General features: G+C 44.7%; 1 protein-coding gene across 3 annotated transcripts in view; it reads left to right on the top strand.

The window, feature by feature from the left end:
• Positions 1-3,403: 3,403 nt before the first annotated feature.
• The window catches only part of Gigyf2 (GRB10 interacting GYF protein 2), a 140,087-nt gene continuing 135,505 nt past the window's right edge, over positions 3,404-7,985 (top strand). For all 3 annotated transcript variants that reach the window (XR_003378171.1, XM_026786097.1, XM_005361740.2), the window contains exon 1: positions 3,404-3,479. The gene's annotated coding sequence lies outside the window, so the exon portion shown is untranslated. The remainder of the gene's footprint in view (positions 3,480-7,985) is intronic.

The raw sequence follows: 7,985 nt of genomic DNA, 5'->3' as shown, positions 1-7,985 counted from the left end.
AGTGAGGCAGTCGTCAGATGTGATGAAGCTCCGACCCAAGATGGATGTAGGCTAGAATCTTCCTTGTAAGTCACCACTTTGTGGTGCTACACACATTAATAGAAAGGGTTAATCAAGATGTGAGAGTTAGCCAGTAAGAGGCTAAAGCTAATGGCCCAAGCAGTGTTTAAAAGAATATAATTTGTGTGTTGTTATTTCAGGCATAAGCTAGCCAGGCAGCCAGGAGCCAGGTGGCAGGAACGCGGCCTGCAGATTCCTTCTACAGGGATTAAAGGTGTGCACCCTCACTACCCAGCTTGATTAGTGTTTTATCACAAACAAAAATGAAACTATAGCACTATATATAAGATGTTTGGACTTAGTGATAGCTTTGCTTCAAAAGAGACTGGTTGGGCAAACAGAATGAAGGTGTGTTACCCCTCAAAACCTAGCCCTGGGGAGTCTGTCATCTTACTTCTACTACCCCCTGTCCATATAAGGACTCAAAGGAAGGGAAGTTGACTCTACTTCTAGAAAGATCAGGGAAGGTTCTAGAAGAATATGTTTAATGGAAGATTTGGTCAAAGCCATTTTTAGAAAAATAGAGCGGGGAGGGGGGGCTGGAGAGATGGCTCAGCGGTTAAGAGCATTGCCTGCTCTTCCAAAGGTCCTGAGTTCAATTCCCAGCAACCACATGGTAGCTCACAACCATCTGTAATGAGGTCTGGTGCCCTCTTCTGGCCTGCAGGCATAGACACAGACAGAACATTGTACACATAATAAATAAATATTAAAAAAAAAATAGAGCTGGGTGGTGGTGGCACATGCCTTCAATCCCAGCACTCGGGAGGCAGAGGCAGGTGAATCTCAGTGAGTTCGAGGCCAGCCTGGTCTACAAAGTGAGTTCCCGGATTGCCAGAGCTGTTACACAGAGAAACTTTGTCTCAAAAAATAAAAAAAAAAAGAAAGAAAAAGAAAAATATAAACTGTTATAAATGCTGAGCCCAAGTTCATTACAAATCACACCCATTTCGGATTAAACTCCTTAACTCCACTCTCATTTATTTGCAAGTTTTTTTTTTTTATTACCAACATCTTATTTCTTTTTCTTTTTCTTTCTTTTTTTTTTTTTTTTGGTTTTTCGAGACAGGGTTTCTCTGTGGCTTTGGAGCCTGTCCTGGAACTAGCTCTGTAGACCAGCTGGTCTCGAACTCACAGAGATTCGCCTGCCTCTGCCTCCCGAGTGGTGGGATTAAAGGCGTGCACCACCACCGCCCGGCCCAACATCTTATTTCTAAGAATTTTTCCTAACTAGAACACTCGTCAGTCTACTGGCTGAGAAGTGAGTCTGCTGTTTCTCTTTGGTGGACCATCAGAGAGACAGTGTGGCTAAAAGAAAAAAGGAACGTGCCCTTCCTAAGGAGTATACAACAGAGTTTGGTTCTAAAGGTGTTTGTTGAGCATTTACCATGTGTCAGGACAATGACAGTTGCCAAGATGCAGAGGTGAATAATGCAGGATGCACTGTGCATAAAAGCATGGGGTTTCGTCAGCTTTTATTTATTTATTTATTTATTTATTTATTTATTTATTTTTTGAGACAGGGTTTCCCTGTTGCTTTGGAGCCTGTCCTGGCACTAGCTCTTGTAGACCAGGCTGATCTCGAACTCACAGAGATCCACCTGCCTCTGCCTCCCAAGTGCTGGGATTAAAGGCGTGCGCCACCACCGCCCGGCTTTCGTCAGCTTTTATCACCAACACCATCACCATCATCATCATCCCATAGATTGGTTCTTGCTTTCTGTAAGCTTATAAGTTAGGAAGGAACATATGGCCCAGGCACTCGGAAAAAGTTTGGCACTTTCTGATGATGTCAAACTAACACCATACAACTGTCCATCCCTTTCCAAGTGAGAGGAAGAAATGCCTTCTTTCACTGAGAGCCACACCTTTGCTCAGAGGGTCAGCATCACCTGGAGGCTGGGAGTAGCACTGCTCTCCAGTTGATCCTTCAGACTGCCGTGCCGCTGAAAGCTAAGTCTCTGCCAGTAGTATTTCCCCTTTCCTTTTCTGAATTATCTTTCCTCTTGCTGTGATTATCCTGACAAAGGGCCTGGAGCGATGGTTCAGAGGTTAAGAGCACTGGCTGTTCTTCCAGGTACTGAGTTCAATTCCTAGTACCCACATGGTGGTTCACAACCATCTGTAATGATATCTGGTGCCCTCTTCTGGTGTGCAGGCATATATGCACAGAGAACACTGTATACTAAATAAATAAATACATCTTAAAGAAAAAATAACTTCTTAAGAGATAAAGGGCTAGCCCAGCATGGTGGCGCAAGCCTTTAGTTCCAGCCCTTGGGAGGCAGAGGCAGTCAGATCTGTGTGAGTTAGAGGCCAGCCTGGTGTACAAAATGAGTTTCAGAAAAACCCTGTCTTGAAAGATGAGAAAGACACACACACACAGAGAGAGAGAGAGAGAGAGAGAGAGAGAGAGAGAGAGAGAGAGAAGAGGGGGGAGAGAGAATTTAAGAATATTTGAGAAATTTAGGAGTATTTGTGAAAAAGAAAAAGTTGAGTTGGAGGGAAGAATCATAAAAGGGCTGGAGGATGTAGTTCACTGGTTGAGTAAAGCCCTGGGTTGATCCCAAACTCCAAATGAGGTAGAGGGATACGAAAAGACTAATGGCGCCAGAAAGGCTGTGATGACTTGAGATGGTAGCTGTACCAAGCTTAGCCACTAGAAGTATATATAGTATGTGCAGCTAAACATAAGTTCCAGAAGGACAGCGGATTTCCTGTTTTCTGTATAGCTGGGTTTCTTATCCATTATCTAGCAGCCCGAAAAAGGGAACGCGGTAGCAGTATATAAAGGGTTGTAGACCCGCACGTAGTGGGAGAGTCAGAACTCCAAAACCCTTCCCAGCTGTCACATTCCAACACTCCAGAACAAATTCCCACTTCTACTACAGGAGGACCTGCTTTGAATTTCAGCCTCACCATTTGCTCCATGAGGGACAAACTGGCAGGAAAATGCTAGACCAAAGCTATGGAAAAGTTCTAGCTTGGAAAACCAGCTCCTAAGTGGTGCAGAGATTTCTGTATTGCAAACCGGCCCTGGATTGGTTGCATCGGACAGTGAGTCACAGGGCTTCTGGCCGGGTTCCAACTCGGGATGCCTGCTCAACTCTAAGGCGGGTAGAAACCTCAGTCAAAGGCCCCCGAATGCGCCTGCGCCGCCGCTGCTCCGCCCTTTACCAGCCCTGCATCCGGGTCTCGAGAAGGGGCGTGCCCGACCGGAGGGGCGGTCCTCCGAGGAAGGGAAAGCTGTCGTGGGAAGCTGGAGTGCAGGGAGGGAGCAAGGTGGGGGAAGTAGGCGGGCCGGGGGGGCGGGGCGGCGCGCGGGGTCACGTGATGTGCGTGGCGACGTGTCGGCCATCTTGTGTTGTTGAGGCTGAGGATTGACTTGGGTTCAGAGAGACTCCTGTCCCGGACCGCAGGTAACCAGTGGCTCGGTGTGTCTCCCCTGCCCGCGGCCATCCCGTGCCCAGGCCCCGCTGTGCCACCCCGAGCCTCCGTGGCCCGGCGCCCACCGTCGCGTCCCCGCCATTCCGGTCCGAAGCGGCCGCATGGACACACTTGAGGCTGCCCGGCAGCGGCTACGGCCGGCTGGGGGCGTCAGACGTGTGGACAGGGCAGGTGCGGGGTCGGCAGGAGCCTCCTCCAGTGCGAGGGCCGCCGCGGGGCCAGGGAGCGTTCTGGCCGAGGGCAGCCCCCTGCCTTCACCCCCGTGGCACCGTGGGGGGAAGAAGCCGTGGCGAGGAGGCGGGAGGCGGGGTGGGCAGTGTCAGGCCGGAGGGCTCGCCTTCCGCTGCCCGCTCCTCGGGGCCGGCCGCCCGCGCAGCCTCGGGGTGCCCCGGCTAACAGCTGCTGCGAGCCGACAGCTGCTCCCGCCGGCGCTCCTGCCCGCACCTGTCCCGGGGAGGTGCGCCCTTGCCTTCTCCACCGAGCATCTGGACTGGCAAAGACTGCTTCCCCGGCCGGTGGACGGGTCTGGAGCAGGCCCCAGGCGAGGTGGAGTCATGATCTGATCCTGGGACTGAGAGGCTTGGGAAAGTAGAGCCCGGGGCAGCTCCGGGCACCTTAATGTTCACACCGGGTTGCAATGGGCAAGCAGTTTCCCACGAAGCACTCTTGAACACTTCAGTTTTGTAGCTGAAAATAGTCAAGTGAGCAGGGAAGGGAGGGCATGGAAGAAGCAGGTTGTTTGACCGCGTTTGGGAAGCAGTAACGTTGCTTTGCAGTTATCAGCACTGTCTCCCCTCCCCTCCCGTTTTCTTGAAAGTCAAAGCACTTTAACACACCTAGTGGCTCTATTAGGAAGGTAAGTAGTCACCATAAGAAATTGAGGGACTTGAGGCCCTGATGGCTTCCTACCATATCCCTTGGATTATAAGTAGTTTTAGCTCAGAGTTTTATTCAGGGACTAAAGTCTTCTGTAGTTACTCCTGTTTTCGTAACATTGACTTTCTAGATGATAAAATTTATCATCCTTTTTGTACATTTATTTTCATCCTTCTAATTTGGCGACTCTGGCAGAAATTGCCCATTTTGATGAGAACACATACTTGGTCCTCACTTAATGATGTTTCCCTAGTGTAGCAGCTTTTTAATTGTTTAAACTGTGATATATACTTTATTGTCACATTAGAAGACACTAGAAAAACATTTAGAATTGACACATATCTGGAAAAATATAAACATTGAGGAGTTAACATAAACGAATGTTAGTGATTTGCTAAGAAAGGAAAAGACCATACCTTTTTTGGGTACTTGACAAAGACTTTAGGGTGGCTGGGGAAGAAGAGACTATATGCTATTTCATTTTTTTTTATAATTATCATTCTTTTTTTGGACAGACTTCAAGTACTTACTACAGTGGTGACTCTGAGGACAAAAATTTCTGTTTCTGTGGAGCTCATTTCTAGACATCTAAATACTTAAGTAAAAGTACACACAAATGCTTCTGATGTAATGATTGGCTACATCCCTTAAACTTATTGTAGGTTGAAAATTTTGTAAGCTGAAAATGGCATTTAATACAATCGGCCTACTGCCCATTTTAACTGCAAAACCTCATGTAGAATCTTGATTATTTCCCCCTCATGATTGTATGACCAAATTGTGATTTTCGTGGCTCTCTGTTCCTAGCCAGCAATGCCAGGGAGTATTGTACCATATCTTGCTAACTCAGGAAGAAAACAAAATTTGAAGAAATGGTTTCCACTGAGTCCATGTTGTCTTTACATCATAGTAATGTGGAAAATTGTAAGTCAATTCTGTGCAGGGACTATCTATATAAAGTAGGAGTAATTGATGTTGAAAAAAATGAGATAGGGAGACAGGATAATAGTTGTGGGAAGGGTTAATTTTTAAGTTTAGTTGCCTGAGGAGACTTACAGGTAAGCTCAAATTTGAGGAAACACCTCATAGGTAGAAGGCAGGTTGCTTCAGTCGAAGAGGCAAAAAGGGCAAAGACCCTGAGACAAAGACAAACCTTGGCAGCAGGACCTATTAAGGGCTTTCTGGGAGGAGCATGAGTCTGTCTAGGCTGAAGAGACTGGGGTGAGGAAGAAACTGAGAGCAGTATGTCTACATACCTCTTCTTTTGCTCCTTGTGACTTTGTGTGTGTGTGTATGAGAGGGAGAGAGACACACACAAACCCAGGTGTGTGAGACTCTTTCCTTTTTGACTTTGTGTCTGTCTGTGTAACCCAGGTGTGTGTATGCGACTCTTCTTTTCCCTTGTGACTTCGTGTGTGTGTGTAACCCAGGTGAGTATGTGTGTCTCTTGTTTTCCCTTCTAACTTTGTGTGTGTGTATCTGTATAACCCAGACTGTCCTCAAACTCTCCTGTCTCAGCCTTCCAAGTGCTGAGATCTGTAGAAAATCAGATACTATAGACTTGAGCCAAGATCCCTCCCTCCCATTCATTTGGAAGACTCAGGATGTTCATATATTTTACGGAAGTTTAATGAATTATTTTAAAAGTAAGTTTTTAGATGTGTTTTGGTGTTAAGGCTGCCTGGAAATACTTCTCAAAAGGCATGGCCTTTAAAGAAGGGTATCCTAGCTTCTTGATTGACTGAAGTAGAAGCACTGGAAGCTCACGGACTACCTGGTAAGACTCAGAAGAACTCAGTGGTAGACCACTTGCCTAGCATGCACGATGACCAGGTTCAGTCCTCTGTACTGCCAAAACAAAGCAAATAAGAATTGGAAATTTTAGACTATTTGGAAATGTATGTAGGAAAATAAGGAATTGCCCTTGGACACTAGTGATTAAGGAATATAACCAAATGAATCAGTATATTAGCTTAAATTGTCCATAACTGATACACACTAGTAGTGTCTTGTAATTCTGTATAGCCCTGCATGTTTTTAATTGGCTCAGGGACCCGCTCCCCTAATATGTGTTGGTATCCCTTATATGACTTTGCTTCTGTTGAGTGTTTTCTATTTTTCCCTTTTTCCTTTCAGACTAGTTCTCAAATTGATATGCTCTATAGATTGGGGAAATTTGTTTTTTTCCTGAGGGCCTTTCAGTTTATTTTTATATTCATAAATGGCTGATTTAATAAACTTTCATTTTAACTTACCTGATAAATTTAGTATTTTGACTTTTGAAGCCTTTTTTCCCTTTTCTTTTCTTTTTTTTTGCTGATGAATTTCTTGTATGAAAAATAATTTGTAGTAGACTTGCCTCAAAGTCAAGTGAAGATAGGAATTGCAAGGTCAGAATAATGAATGGTGTTTTGCAGCAGCAGAGGACATGGTGATGATAGTGCTGAGGTGGTGTTTTAACTGATTACATCTACATTGTGTTCCCTGTGAATTTTTGAAATGACATTTCCAAATTACAATATCTCTGATGTCATATCAGTTTATTCGTTCTTATGACTCTGCATTTTAATACTCTACATGCATTTTCTTTTTGTTGACCTTCATAAGGGAAGGTAGCAAGATAAATTTTATTCCTGGTTTTTCTAAAAGATCTATGGTTTGTGCCTCTTCAAAAAACACTTATTTTTTTTCAGTTTTTCATTAGTCCCTACTTATTAAATTTAATGTACTTTCTGTTTTATTATATAGTTGGACCAGTCTCATAGGTTGAGCCTGCATATATTAGAGGCAAGTTAAATGTCCTATTTTCTTTCAATAGTTTGAATTTTCTTAATGCTGCTTGTTCATTCTTATATAAATCTGAACCTTCTTTTAATTTCCCCTTGACCCGCATTAGCAGTTTTTGAAAATTACATTTGTGTGTGTATGTGTGTATATGCATATGAATATGAAAGCATCCATACCATTGAGTGTCTATGGAGGTCAGTGGACAACTTGTGGAAATTCTCCTTCCACTCTGTGGGTTCCAGGAATTAAACTTAGGTTATCAGTCTTGGCAGCAGGGACTTTTACTCCCTGGTAGCCCACTTGTTAGTGTTTTCTGGTGATGTTACAAAATTACCATTGATTTTTGAGGCCCTGAAGAACTGTATTTCTAAAATATAATTTTTTTCCTTTGTAAGTTTACTTTATTTCTTTTGTTTAAAAATATTTGCAAACCAGATGCCTTTAATCCCGTACTTGGGAGGTGGATCTCTGTGACTTCAAGGCCAGCCTGTTCTACAGAGCTAGTTCCAGGACAGCCAGGGCTGTTACACAGAGAAATCCTGTCTGAAAAACAAAAAACAAACAAACAAAAAAGTTTGAGTTTTGTTTGTGGGGGTCAGAGGACAAATTGTGGTATTGGCTCTTCCTTCCAACATACAGGCCACTGGAACCCAGGTCATTTGGCTTAAGGACCATACACCCCCCCCCCTCCAACCCCCATTCTCCCCAAACAGGAGGTCGAGTAGACCAAGCCAGCCTTGAACTGAACTCTGTAGCTAAGGATGACCTTGACCTCAAATTTCTCTCTCTCTCTCTCTCTCTCTCTCTCTCTCTCT

This window comes from Microtus ochrogaster, linkage group LG4 (genome assembly GCF_000317375.1).
Source record: "Microtus ochrogaster isolate Prairie Vole_2 linkage group LG4, MicOch1.0, whole genome shotgun sequence".
Lineage (NCBI taxonomy): Eukaryota > Metazoa > Chordata > Mammalia > Rodentia > Cricetidae > Microtus > Microtus ochrogaster.
This window is presented reverse-complemented; position numbering and strand designations above follow the sequence as displayed.